This window comes from Rana temporaria, chromosome 4 (assembly GCF_905171775.1).
Source record: "Rana temporaria chromosome 4, aRanTem1.1, whole genome shotgun sequence".
Classification (NCBI taxonomy): Eukaryota; Metazoa; Chordata; class Amphibia; order Anura; family Ranidae; genus Rana; species Rana temporaria.
The window spans coordinates 275487651-275503226 of NC_053492.1; positions in this window are offsets into that span (position 1 = coordinate 275487651).

Below are 15576 nucleotides of genomic sequence, written 5' to 3' on the forward strand. Positions count from 1 at the left end.
CCTTGGCGTGGAGGTTAGGACCCCCAGGGACATAACCAAAAAAATAAATGATCTGATTTGGTGCGAGAGAAGCTGGCCACGATCAGGAGGCATGCCAGGGGCACGGGAGGTGGACCAGCCACTAATATCACCCTCACTCCTGAAGAGCAGGTCATTGCCAGGTGCCTGGAGAGGGAGCAGGTGGAGGGCCTGGAGGGCTATGATTCAGTTGATCAGGCCTTGAGGACAGGTAAGTGTGTTTTATCTTCTCTCCGGTGTGTAGCATGTGTGGGGGTGGAAGGGAACATGTGACAAGTGTGTGGGTCCACCAACATGTGAATGTTTTGTGTCATCCACAGATGTGCTGGAGGCAGCTGGGCCGTCGTCGGCTGCTGGGCGACCCACGCCATCCCTGGAGGAGAGTGCCCCCACCTCACCTCTAGAGGAAGTAGAGGAGGAGCACGTTACTATGAAGGAAGGTTTCTACCTTGTGGAGAAGACCCCCATCCCAGGACCCTCCCAAACCTCCTCCCTCATCAGGGATAGCCCCTCAAGGGCCTCCTCCCCCCTCAGGGATATCCCCTCAAGAGCCTCCTCCCCCCTCAGGGATATCCCCTCAAGGGCCTCCCCATCCAGCCTGCCCCAAGCTTCTCCTGCCCCCAGAAAGGCGACCCGCAAAACCAGGGGTGATCCGGATGCCTTGGAGGAGAATCTGGCGAGGGACAAGGCCCAGCAGACCCACTATATGGGTGCTTTAGTGGGTGACCTGCACCGTGTGGGAGAGAGCCTGGCCTCCTCAGCCCAGACCCAGGCTGCCTGCACCTTGGCTGCCCAGCAGGCCCTCACCCAGCAGGCTGCTCAGACAACCTCCATCACTGACAGCCTGCAGGATGTGAGTGGAAACTGCACAGCTATTGTGACCTGCCTGGGGGAGCTGCAGGCCACCACATCAGGCCTTGTGACAGAGGTCAGGAGCCTGGCAGAGGCAGTCCAGGCAAATACAGCTGCCATGCAGGTGGAGGGAAGGAGCCAGGCAGCGGCCATACAGGCGGAGGGGAGGCAGACACGGTGCCACCAGCGCAACACCACCACCCGCCAGCTGCGGATGCAGGTGGAGACCAATAACTTTCTCCGGCGCATTGCCCTGGCATTAGAGGGCAGGCAGCCAGCCAGGGAGAGACCGGGGGATGATCCTCCTGCAGAAGCCCCACCCCCCACCTGAGGCTCCCCCCAGGCAACTGAGGACCAGGAGCCTGGGCACCAGACGTAGCCCATGACAGGGCAGATGAGTGCATTTTTTTCTTTTTCTTTTATGCTCACGTGATGAGTTTTTTTTTCTTTGTTTATACTCAGGTGATGAGTTTTATTTTTTTTGTTTATACTCAGGTGATGAGTTTTATTTTTATTTGTATACTCAGGATATGAGTTTATTTTTATTTGTATACTCAGGATATGAGTTTATTTATTTTTGAAATGTATGCACACGATCAGGAGTGCAGGCTACAGTGTGACTGGTGTGTGAATGTGGGGGTGACATACCTGCCAGTAAGGTGTGTCACCCTGGGTCGTCGGGGAGAATTTATCCCCACGACCGTGTGAATGTTGTATGAATGGACAGCGACACCATTGGGGCCTTGGCGCGGCGTTGCTGCTCCCAAGTCCTGCATGGTGGACTTGGGCTAATCCAATATGAAGTGGATGTGGTGTGTGTGAGGTAGGGACACCAGATGGCAAGCCCCCTTTTTTTAAATTTTTGAGAAAATATAAAAATATTTGGATATTTTTTAAATTATTTTTTACATCTTTTTAGTTCCTTTTTTTATATATATTCTTCTTTAGTTCGTCTTTCTCAATTCACGGCAGTACCCCCCAGGCACATGCCTGAAGCTGTGTAAGGGGCCCCATAATTCCTGATGGCGGCCCTGCCTGGCATGTTGGCATACAGATGTGTTGTCCTGCAAGTGTGGTTGCTCAGCTCGTTCGTTACGGTGCTGCTGTAGCTGCTCTCCAGCTGACCTGTGCAAGTCTGGTGAAAAGTTACCCCTGCTTTATGAGGGGTAACTTTAGGCCGGACGTACAGCTTACGCGCACCGCGCGTAGCCTGCGCCGAACAAACGTACGTTTCTGAATTGCCGTATCTCCCTCATTTGCATATTTGAATAGAAAAACAATGGGAGTGCCAGATGCGTCCAGTGTAAATATGCGCCCATGATACGCCGGCATAAGAAAGTTACGTTGGTCAGAAGAAGCCTATTTTCAGGCATATCTAGTTTTGTGGGTACAGCGCACAGATACGACGGCGCAAATTTACACTTACGTGGCGTATATCGAGATACGTCGGCGTAAGTGCTTTCTGAATCCAGGCCAAAGACTCCATCCAGATATTCCACATTTTATGGAACTTCTTAGCACACCCCCTAGACAGATAAGTGGCCTTGTACAGTGGTAGGACAGCACTAATTGAACATCTCTAGAAATTTGTGGATGGTGCAATAGGGGATTTCTACTTGAGTACAATTGCCTTGCGGGCATAATATAGTAATAATAATAGAAGGGTTCGGACCACCTGGCGATTGGTCAGAGGTTCCAAAAGGAATTTACTTATGGACAGGTCCAGAAACATGCATGAAGTCCGCTGAGGGTGCGGCGCATTGCCAACAGGAATCTGGAATATTTGTCTATATTTGTAATTATGCAGGTGTGAAATACACTTTATGTATGATTTTAAATTGGATCAGTCTGTCCCTTGTGGAGACCAATTGTGAGAAGGGGTATATCCACATCTTCTCCCAATCCTCTGTATCCATTATAGGAAAGTCCTCGACCCATCTGCCCCTGAGGTTTCAAGTCCCCCAACATATGACATTTGTATAATTTTTTCACACAAATAGAACTTTCTTTCGGTGGTATTTAATCACTGCTGTATTTTTATTTTTGCTAAATAAAAACGAAAAATAAAATAAAAATCTTCGCTTTTGTTATAACATTGTGCAAATGAATAATCTTTCTTCATACATTTAGGCAAAAATGTATACTGCTACATTTCTTTGGTGAAAATAACCCAAATCCGTGTATATTATTTAGTCTGTAGGCAAGTTTTATAATCCACAAACTATGGTATATATTAGGGTTGTCCCGATACCGATACTAGTATCGGTATCGGGACCGATTCTGAGCATTTGCGCGAGTACTCGCTTCACGATACTTTTTTTTTCACCCGAGAGCGGGTGGAGAGGGGGCGGAGAGCGGGTCTAGAGGGGGCGGAGAGCGAGTGGAGAGCGGAGCAGAGCAGTCCTCCGGTGTGGCACTAATGGAGGAAATGAGCTGCTGCCGCTGCCGCCGTCTAGTCCCCAAAAAGAAAGCCAAGCCCTCCCCTTCGCCGCCGCTGTCTAGTTGATCAGCGTGGGGAACATAACAGATTTAATTTCAATAGCTGTGTGTTCCCCGTCGCGCATTGTCATATATAGCCCCTCCCCCTTGTCCGGGCACTTTGATAGACAGATCACCTATCCCAGGATTGGGCGGGTGATCTGTCTATCAAAGTGCCCGGACAAGGGGGAGTGGCTATATATGAGGACGCACGGCGGGGAACACACAGCTATTCTAATGAAAGCTGTTTATTCCCCGCGCTGATCAACTAGATGGCGGCGGCGGGGGGAGGGGGGCTTGGCTTTCTCTTTGGGAAAAAGGATGCAATTGGGGACAAGGCTGCATTTGGGGACAAGGCTGTATTTGGGGACAAGGCTGCATTTGGGACATGGCTGCATTTGGGGACACATGGCTGCATTTGGGGACACATGGCTGCATTTGGGGATACATGGCTGCATTTGGGGACACATGGACACATTTAAAAAAAAGTATTGGTATCGGCGAGTACATGAAAAAAAGTATCGGTACTTGTACTCGGTCCTAAAAAAGTGGTGTCGGGACAACCCTAGTATATATACCAGCCCTGGTGGATGCTCCTCCGCCTGATGTCCGTCCCCCCCCACTGTCAACCAGGCAGTTGCGGAGCCATGGCCGTGGGCGTGGCAGCAGTCAGGGCAATTCGTTTTTTTTTCTTTTTCTCTGGCTCTGGTGAAGAGTATTTATTTATTTTTATTATGGCTCTGGTGAAGAGTGTTTATTTATTTTTATTATGGCTCTGGTGAAGAGTGTTTATTTATTTTTATTCATAATGCACACGGTGAGGCGTGCAGATTAGTGTGACTGGTGTGTGAATGTGGGGGGGTGACACTCCTGCCAGCAAAGGGGTGTCACCCTCGGCCGTGTGAATGGTGTATGAATGTACAGCAACATAATTGGCGTGGCGTTGTTGCTCCCAAGTCCCGTGCGGTGGACTTGGGCTAATCCAATTTGATGAGGATGTGATGTGTGTGTGCTAGGGACCACAGTGGTGTGCATGCATGCATTCTCCTTGTGCCATGATGAATGTGTGTGTTTAACGTGCAAAGATACGTTCCACGAGGCATCTCCTGATTGCTGCTCCCTCAGCAGACTGGGTATCTTCGGTTTGGGGGGGGCTGCCTGGTTCGGGGGTCAGGTCATCACGTAGGTCAATCTCCAGGCCCTTTCTCACGGCAAAGTTGTGCAGAATGCAACATGCACCGATGATCTGGCACACAAAGTTTGGGGAATACAACAGGGTCCCCCCAGACTTATCCAGGCATCGGAAACGGGACTTCAGGAGGCCAAAGGTGCGTTCCACCACTCCACGGGTACGTATGTGTGCAGCATTGTAGTTTTCCTCTCCTGGGGTTTGGGGATTCCGGAATGGAGTCATGAGATGGGGTCCAAGTGCATATGCAGAGTCACCTGGAAGGCAATAGACAGGAGGATGTTAGTCATGCATGTGCCCCTCGTGATGTCTGCATCATGGGGTCGGACAGTCATGCCTGATTCCCATGTCACTCACCAACCAGCCAGCGGTCCCCATACACGTTCTGTTCAAATTCTGTTGGGATGGTGCTTTGACAGTATATGTAGCTGTCGTGGCTGGCCCCGGGGTGTTTAGCACGGACGTGCCATATGAGGCCTTGGGCATCGACTATCACCTGTATGTTGATGGAATGCCAATGCTTCCGATTGCGGTATATGTGCTCTGTGTCACGGGGGGGCTGTAGTGCCACATGTGTGCAATCAATGGCCCCCACAGTGCGTGGGAATCCTGCAATTCTGACAAAATCTGCCCTTGCCTTATTCCGCAGATGCTCCTGGGTGGGTCTGATGATGTGGTGGGACATGGGTGTAAGGATTGCGGGGATAACCTGGTGCACACATCTGCTCATGCTGGTTTGTGACATCCCAGCCACAACTCCACTTGTACGCTGAAAAGATCCAGTACCTTGACTAGTGGCTGCACTGCATGTGAGCGGTGTGTCTGGCTGGTGATGTCATTCTGCAGGGTTCTGGTTAATTCTAGGATGGCATCAGTGTTGAATCTGAAGATGCGATACACCTCCGAATCCCCCATGCCAAAGATGTTTATGCGCGTTCGGTATATCCTCTCCCATGACCTCCTCCTTCTACGCGCCTGGGCACACACTAGTAGTGCTATGACCATGCCTGCCCCTGGCATGTTGGCATACAGAAGTCTTGTCCTGCAAGTGTGGTTGCTCAGCTCATCCGTAACGGTGCTGCTGAAGCTACTCTCCAGCTGACCTGCACATGTCTGGTGCTGAGTTGCACCTGCTTTATGAGGGGCAAGTTTAGGCCGGACATACAGCTTACGCGCACCGCGCGTAGCCTGCGTTGGGCGGTCGTACGTTCGGGAATCGGTGCATCTCCCTCATTTGCATATTTGAATAGGAAATCAATGGGAGCGCAGGATGCCTATTTTCAGGTGTATCTGGTTCTGTGGGTACGGCGCATAGATACGACGGCGCAAATTTACACTTACTCCGCGCATCTCGAGATAGTTTTTACTATTTGGATTAGCTGTGATTGGCCACATGGTTCAGATGGGCTGTGATTGGCACTATCTGTACCATGTGATGACTGTAACTAATCACAGAGCTCATCACAATAGTATGCAATGAAAGGCCACAGTGATTACATGGCACCAGCAGTGGGCCAATACAGTGATCTGTCATCAGCCGTGTCCAGTGGACATGGCAGGTGACAGATCACACCGGAGCGCCGCCAAATTTTGGAAGGACATCTTATGGTGTCCTTCCAGAACAAAGTGCTTTTGTCCGGCCGGGCGGCAAGGGGGCTAAAGGTTTCAGAATAAGGTTGACTTAATAGAATGTTCTAACAAACAGTTTTCCAAGATTATCAAACATTCAAATGAAAATCCAATGCGTATAATCCAGGTGTGTAACTAGAACCTTCAGGGCCCAGTGCAAGCCGGGGCCCTTTCTCACAGGCCTGCGACCCCCTCCCCCGAAGCCTAGTGGCGGAGCGCCAGGGCTTGGTCACAAGTGCGACCCTGGTAGTTCTGCCACTGGTGTCAGTATTTATTTTTTTATTATTACTTTTTACCATTTTTTTTACAACATTTAAAAAAAAATTAGGAGCCCCATTGGGGGGCTTTGGTGAGATATCAGGGGTCTAAACAGACCTCTGATGTTCCACCTTTATTACAGAGAAAGGAGATAGAGGACACATCCCTTAATCTTCCCTTTCTTTCACAAACTGAAGCATTGTAAATGCTCTGTCCATTCAGAGAAGGAAAGGTCTGGTAAATTACGTTTTTACCAGACCTTTCCCTGCTCTTCATCCTGACAAATCCCCTGGCAGTGCTGCGGGGGAGGGGGGAAGCCAGGAGATAGCACAGTGGCCCAGGGGGAGCAGAAAGAAGCTGGATAGGAGGAGTGGAGGGGAGGCGTAAAGAGAAATCAATCTGTCCAGATGCTGGGTGGGGGGTGGAATCAGTGGCAAATGCTAGGGGGGTCAATGGTAGATGATGGGGGGTATGGTGGTAGATGCTGGGGTGTATAGTGGCAGACACTAGGGGGGATCACTGGAAGACACTAGGGGGGTGGGTATAGTGGCAGATGCTGGGGGAAAGGGAACAGGAGCAGTGTTGGTGTGTGTGTGGGGATGGATGCAGGGTCGACCTTACCATTGGGCTTGACTGGGCTCAAGCCCATGAGCCCTGCCCAATCGGGGGCCCAGGGAGGAGGAAGCAGGAAGAGCCCTGCAGCACAGGAGGGGGAAGCAGGAAGAGCCATGCCGTTGTGGACGTAGAAGTAAGAAGTCCGTCCAGCGGTCCGCTCAACAACTACGATCGCCACCCCCGCTCAGCTACTGTGATCGTGCTGTGGCCCCCCCGCTCAACAACTTCACTTGATCGCTATCATTCCCCCCCCGCTCAACAACTTTGATCCCCCCCGCTTATCGACTCCAGGGGGCTCCTTCAATCACTCTAGCCCAGGGGCTCCCACCACACTAAGTCCTGCCCTGGATGGATGTGACACTGGTGGTGGGATAGGAGCAGTGTCAGTGCTGTGTGGGGGAAGTGGCAGTCCGAGGTTATGGGATCAGTAGCAGTGTTGCTAGGGGTTGGAATCTATGGCACTCACTCTCTCACTTTTAGCTTGGGACTCTGTGCTTCATGTTCCATGTATGCTCCGGCTCCCTCCAGGTGTCTCCAGGTCACCATCCCAAGAAGGAATGTCCTCAGATGGCAGAGACCTCCTCCGGGACCTCCCCTTCACTCCACCTTGTCAACTAACAATAGTAACCAATGAAAAATATATATATAATTCCAATGCGCTACTGTGAGTAGACCAAAGTGTGAAAATAGTGTAAATAATATATTAAATGAATAAATATATATATAGAATACCCGGGGCAGCTATATCTAAAAGTGTTCACATAACACAAAAAGTAATAAAAAAGTAAAAAAGTGATAAGCGCTCCAGGTATGTGCAAAATGCAACCAAGGTGTATACGTAAATGAATAAACCACAATCAAAAGGATAAAGTGACCAAGCTCAAAAAGTGCAGTACGTGCCGAAAAATGATTATAAAAAAGCATATAATCTGATGTGATACATAGAGAGGATATCCAGTCCTCTAGAAGTCCATAAGCTCTGTAAAGCTGACACATAGATATATAAAAATAATATACCGATAAACAAAGTGTATATAGGATGGTTTAAAGGTGAGTGAACAAGTGTATAAAAGTGCAACAGTGGTGTTGATGGGACAGTCTATAGGTAGAGATGGTGAGATGCATCCAAAGAAGATATCTATGTAGAAGGTAGCAGTGAAACAATCCTCATTAGTCTTGTAGTGCCCTTACCATGAAGGTGCTATATGTGCGCATATAGGGATATCCCTCCGGGTCTGCGATCGTTCCTGTTCTGGGGACAGTCAGTGTATGTTGTTCCAGCAGCTGTGTTCAATTAAGCTCTCCTGGGCGTGTGTCTCCCGATGTCCTCCGGATCTCCGGTCACCTTTCTCCTAGGGTCACTTATTTCCAATGTCTAGTAACTGCTGCATACCTCCATAATGTTCTCAATTGTATTGTTCAGTGGGTAAAACAGTGGGGTGGGGAGAGAAGAAAATAGCCTCCAATGGTGTAGTTTGATTAAGCATCCAAAGGAATTTATTAAGGGTTAAAAAAGCAAGTGGCACACACAGTGCTTAAATAGCAAAATAGCGTATAAAAAACAAAGTACAGACGTGGCGTTTTGAAATTGCCGCCTTGCGTCTGATAGCCTCCGGCTTGTGTGAGTATAATCCTCGGTCTCGACTCGGCCGAGTCGAGACCGAGGATTATACTCACACAAGCCGGAGGCTATCAGACGCAAGGCGGCAATTTCAAAACGCCACGTCTGTACTTTGTTTTTTATACGCTATTTTGCTATTTAAGCACTGTGTGTGCCACTTGCTTTTTTAACCCTTAATAAATTCCTTTGGATGCTTAATCAAACTACACCATTGGAGGCTATTTTCTTCTCTCCCCACCCCACTGTTTTACCCACTGAACAATACAATTGAGAACATTATGGAGGTATGCAGCAGTTACTAGACATTGGAAATAAGTGACCCTAGGAGAAAGGTGACCGGAGATCCGGAGGACATCGGGAGACACACGCCCAGGAGAGCTTAATTGAACACAGCTGCTGGAACAACATACACTGACTGTCCCCAGAACAGGAACGATCGCAGACCCGGAGGGATATCCCTATATGCGCACATATAGCACCTTCATGGTAAGGGCACTACAAGACTAATGAGGATTGTTTCACTGCTACCTTCTACATAGATATCTTCTTTGGATGCATCTCACCATCTCTACCTATAGACTGTCCCATCAACACCACTGTTGCACTTTTATACACTTGTTCACTCACCTTTAAACCATCCTATATACACTTTGTTTATCGGTATATTATTTTTATATATCTATGTGTCAGCTTTACAGAGCTTATGGACTTCTAGAGGACTGGATATCCTCTCTATGTATCACATCAGATTATATGCTTTTTTATAATCATTTTTCGGCACGTACTGCACTTTTTGAGCTTGGTCACTTTATCCTTTTGATTGTGGTTTATTCATTTACGTATACACCTTGGTTGCATTTTGCACATACCTGGAGCGCTTATCACTTTTTTACTTTTTTAACAATAGTAACCAGCTTCTACCTCCTGATGGCTATGGAGATTGTACAGCTGCAAACTAAGTGGCTCTGGGTGAGCAGTCCGCTGTACAGTTACTATGGCAGTATACAGTAATACACAGTGCAGCTGAGAACTCAATGGGCGGAGACGCTGGGTGACCAGTCTGCTCTCCGATCATCGCTTCTGGGTAAATATCAGAAGATCCTTCTGGCGGCGCCCCCCCATACTGGCAGAATGGCAGGGCCCAGTCGCAAGAGCGACTGGTGCAACACTGGTTGTTCTGCCACTGGTATAATCAACTTTAGACTACAAGTGAATGTACACATACAGTACATAGATAAGATTAGTACCTGGACGATAAAAACAACCAAAAAAAAAACTTTTATTGTTACCCTAAAGGCTTACATTCTATCTTTTGTAAAGATAATTGCCCTAACATTAGCTTTGGATTGTGAAAGAAATCATTGTGCAAAACTACTATCAGAATATATTGTATGTACATACAGTACGTATATATATATATATATATATATATATATATATATATATATACAGTGGGGATCGAAAGTTTGGGCACCCCAGGTAAAAATTTGTATTAATGTGCATAACGAAGCCAAGGAAAGATGGAAAAATCTCCAAAAGGCATCAAATTACAGATTAGACATTCTTATAATATGTCAAAAAATGTTAGATTTTATTTCCATCATTTAAACTTTAAAAATTACGGAAAACAAAAAAATTGCGTCTGCAAAAGTTTGGGCACCCTGCAGAATTTATAGCATGCACTGCCCCCTTTGCAAAGCTGAGACCTGCCAGTGTCATGGATTGTTCTCAATCATCATCTGGGAATACCAGGTGATGTCAATCTCAAAGGTTTTAAATGCCCAGACTCATCTGACCTTGCCCCCACAATTAGCACCATGGGTTATTCTAAGCAGTTGTCTAGAAAACTGAAACTGAAAATAGTTGACGCTCACAAAGCTAGAGAAGGAAGATAGCAAAGCATTTTCAGATGTCAATATCCTCTGTTCGGAATGTAATTAAGAAATGGCAGTCATCAGGAACAGTGGAAGTTAAACCAAGATCTGGAAGACCAAGAAAAATATCAGACAGAACAGCTCGCAGGATTGTGAGAAAAGCAATTCAAAACCCACGTTTGACTGCACGATCCCTCCAGAAAGATCTGGCAGACACTGGAGTTGTGGTACACTATTCCACTATAAAGGGATACTTGTACAAATATGGTCTTCATGGAAGAGTCATCAGAAGAAAACCTCTTCTACGTCCTCACCACAAAAATCAGCGTTTGAACTTTGCAAATGAACATATAGACAAGCCTGATGCATTTTGGAAACAAGTTCTGTGGACCGATGAGGTTAAAATATAACTTTTTGGCCGGAATTTTTGGAGAAGAAGGGGCACAGAATTTAATGAAAAGAACCTCTGTCCAACTGTTAAGCATGGGGGTGGGTCAATCATGCTTTGGGGTTGTATTGCAGCCAGTGGCACAGGGAACATTTCACGAGTAGAAGGAAAAATGGATTCAATAAAATTTTAGCAAATTTTGGATGGTATCTTGATGCCATCTGTGAAAAAGCTGAAGTTAAAGCGGAGGTTCACCCAAAAATCAACTTTCTGCCATTAGATCCAGCATACTGCTGACATCTACACTATGCTGTTTTTTTTTGTTTGTTGTACTTATCGTTTTATCAGCCGTTGTTATCCGGCTCCGAGCGGGGATTTCTGCGGGGAATAGGTGTTCCTAAGCCAAGCAGATTTTATCGACGGGCTGCTAAAGCGCGTCACGCCTTCTGAAAATACCCGAAGTGACACTCGGGTGTTTACGCGCTACACGGCGCCTGCCGTGTAGAGCTGACTGCGCAGGCGCCGTAAACACCCGAGTGTCACTTCAGGTATTTTCGGAAGGCGTGAGGCGCTTTAGCAGTCCGTCAATCAACTCTGCTTGGCTTAGGAACGCCTATACCCAGAAGGAATCCCCGCTCGGAGTCGGATAACAACGGCTGATAAAACGATAAGTACAAAAAAAACAAAAAAAAACAGCATACTGCAGATGTCAGCAGTATGCTGGATCTAATGGCAGAAAGTAGATTTTTGGGTGAACCTCAGCTTTAAAGAGAGGATGGCTTCTACAAATGGATAATGATCCTAAACACACCTCAAAATCTACGGGGGATTACATCAAGAGGCGTAAACTGAAGGTTTTGCCATGGCCTTCACAATCTCCTGACCTCAACATAATTGAAAATCTATGGATAGACCTTAAGGGATCTTTCACACGTCCGTTCCGTTCGTCCGTTTTTTGGACGTCCGTTAACGGACCGCAATGCTTTCCTATGGGTTAGCGTCCGTTAGCGGATGAGCATCCGCTAACGTCCGTTAACATCCGTCTCCGTTAAGCTCCGTTTTTTTGAACGGAAGAAAACCCTATTTTTCTTCCGTCATAAAAACGGAACCGACAAAAAACGGACGTTAGCGGACGATCCATTTACCATCCGACCCGCTAACATCCGTTTTTCATCAAAATATGTAAAAAGCCCCAAAAAATAAAACGGATGGAAAAACGGACGGAAAACGGACGTTAACGGACGAAAAACGGATCGGAAACGGATGAAAACGGACGGAAAACAGATGAAAAAACGGATCAACTGATGAAAAAAAAAATGATCTAAAAAACTGAGCGGACGTGTGAAAGAGCCCTAAAAGAGCAGTGCGTGACAGACAGCCCAGAAATCTCAAAGAACTGGAAGACTTTTGTAAGGAAGAATGGGCAAAGATACCTCAAACAAGAATTGAAAGACTCTTGGCTGGCTACAAAAAGCGTTTACAAGCTGTGATACTTGCTAAAGAGGGCAGTACAAGATATTAACTCTGCAGGGTGCCCAAACTTTTGCAGACACCATTTTTTTGTTTTCTGTAAATTTTGAAAGTATAAATGATGGAAATAAAATCTAACTTTTTTTGACATAAGAATGTCTAATTTGATGCCTTTTGGAGATTTTTCCATCTTTCCTTGGCTTCGTTATGCACATTAATACAAATTTTTACCTGGGGGTGCCCAAACTTTCGATCCCCACTGTATATATATTTCTATCTATCTGTCTAATTATTTATTTACTCACTATATAATGCAGCATCATAGTATAAATGGTAAATCTATATTATCTTTATTTACCATGCAATCATTTGGAATAAGGTGTGTAGTTATGGGCCATTATATTTGTTCACTCAAATAACCCTGACAATCTAATGGCAGTCTTACTGGTAGATATTATATTATTGATGGGCCACTGAAGATAGGCTATCATCCTAGTAGGACAATCTGTTACACATGTATTGTAAATATCTCTTTGCTTATGCTTCTGAACAGCCAGACAAATCTATCAAATTGCCTAAAATGATAGGGAATGATGATGGGATAATGGCAGAGAGAAATCCTTTGTTGTGCATCTCTTCTTATGTTCCTCGAATGTTCGTATACTGTATGTCCAAAATAAAGAAGGTGATTATCGGCATGCTTTTAAAGTATTATGATCTATTTGAGCATTCAGCCTGAAATGTGATGCTTATCTATTGGAGAAGATTTTTTTTTTTTTTTAATTATACAACAAAGACCTTGCTGTGTTTTACAAGATCAGAGGATTAATGTATTAAGCTTTAATTAGTCATGCTGATTTTTTTTCCGCACAACAGGACATGTTGTTCCTTTTTTTATTTTTAGATGTTGCTAGCTTTGTTAGTTTTTACTTAAAACTTTTTGCATTTGTATTTGTTTACTATTCAATGTGCAAAATGTGAATGTGTCTGCCAGAGATTATTTTTGGCTGGCAAAAGCGTTATTTAAGGTGGACATTTCAGCTAGATTTTCTCTCAGGCCTTGGTGAAAACAACAGTTTGTGGGACGTTATGGAACCATTTGAGAATATTCTGATGGAGTTCAGCTGTCTAAGATGTTACAAGCCCCATGAGGTTTTTTAGATTTGTCCTGATTGAAAAATGTTCCTTGAACCTTACACTGAGCTCATTTTCCTGATGAGACAGCTGAAATTAACACTGTATTTGGCCCTGTGAACATCCTCCCACCCAACATAATTCGATCTGAAAATTGGAGAAGCCAGGCAGAATACTGTCAGATGCAGCCACCAATGTGGTATTCTGACAGCAGCGGTTGTCGGCTGTTAAAATACAAAAGCTGGCAAGAGAGATTCGCCATCCACACTGTTTAGTGTGGATGGGGGCTCAAGAATTATTACAGTGCATGGCCAGTTTTACACCACATGTGACTGCTAGCAAGCTGACAAACACTTGAAGTAAAGCACCCGGAATAGGTAGTAACCACTGAGCATGCTCCCAAACACATCACTGCTCCATCCTGACGACACTTCCGGTGCTTGAGTTCTACGAGGCTTCCAAAAGTGCAGTGTGCATCTAGCTCCCATGAACCTTCTATTTCTGCAGTTTCTGGTTGTCACAGAGACATGGAATACCATACCAGGAGCACTAAACTTATTGATGTGCCTGATTTGCTACTACATTCTATAAGTGTTTTTATCCATTGTCTTACAAAAAAAAAATCGCTGGACTATTGCACTTAAATCAAAAAGGGCTGGCAACTCGGATGCTCTTGAATAAAAGTACTTTATTGGTTACATGGGTACACGGGTACAGGCTATACGCTGATGCACAGAGATACGCCGATCTCTGTGAATCTGGGCCAATATGTTAAATCGTTGTTCATGAATTTCACATTTATACCCCTCCTCACACACACACACTTTACTAAACCTAACCTTAAGCCAAACCTGTAGTTTAATCTTTAACACTTTTTTTTGCAATTTCGTTATTTAACTAAAAATGATATTATATAAAGAAAGGCAGGGGTAATGCAAGATACAATGACACAAGTATGCTGATCACATAAACATCATCAGAACAACAAAGGCAGCTCAACAAATCAGAGCATACAAAATATAACAAGTTCCAAATCAGATATAAACTGAGGAGGCGCAGTGGTAAATGTCTCCAAAGTTCCAAGCCTATATTCAAAAGGCCCATAAACACGATCAGATTTTCCGTCAACAATGGTCCGATGGACATGTTTTATCACACAATCTGACAGTCTGTATGCTCCATCGGACAATTGTTGTCAGAATTTCCGACAACAAATGTTCTCTGTGCATGCTCTCAAATTTTCTGACAACAAATGTGTTACGTCGGATCATCCAATCGTGTGTACACAAATCCGTCTGACTAAAATCCAAAGTAGAAACATGCATGCTCCGAACCAATGCTAACAATCAGACAAAATTAGCAGAAGTTGCCCAAAGGGTGGCTAAAGAGCTGAAAACCACGTAGTATGTCTATTATGTCACTACGGTACACAGCAGGGCTGGACTGGGACAAAAATGTGGCCCTGGACTTCATCCAGACTGGCCCACTTTGACAGATCTCTCCCATGGCGGCCTGGACAACTCCCGAACCCCCCCGGCCATCCAAGCCCCCTCTCCCACTTCACTAGCCACTAGCCGTTCTACTTTATTAGAGTAGAATGGCTGGTACTTATAGGCAGTACCAGTGAGGAAGCTAGACATTATTTCACCCGGGGGAAAGAATCAGTTTGGTGCCCCCCCCCCCCTTATGGGACAAGATTAGGCAGAAGTGAGAAACTCCCAGGCCATAGCTGTTGAGTCAGCTGTCTGTCCCCTTCCCCATGCTCCTCTGTCATCCCCCTGCTCCTCTGGTCCTCCCCCGCTTCTTTGTCCTCCCAGGTGAGTGCTGCGGGGAGGGAGAGGAGGTGAGCGCTGCGGGAAGGGAGAGACAGAGGAGGGGAGGGTGGCAGCCGTCCGCTGTCACTAAAGCCGGCCCACTGAGCCAGCTGTAGTCCCAATGGCAAGTCCATCCCTGGTACACAGCAGGAATGAAAATGTTTTGCCGTGTGTATGCTTACCAAGTTGTTGCAACTGTGTGGGATATAAAGTGAGGAGAACCGGGGTCAGGAGAG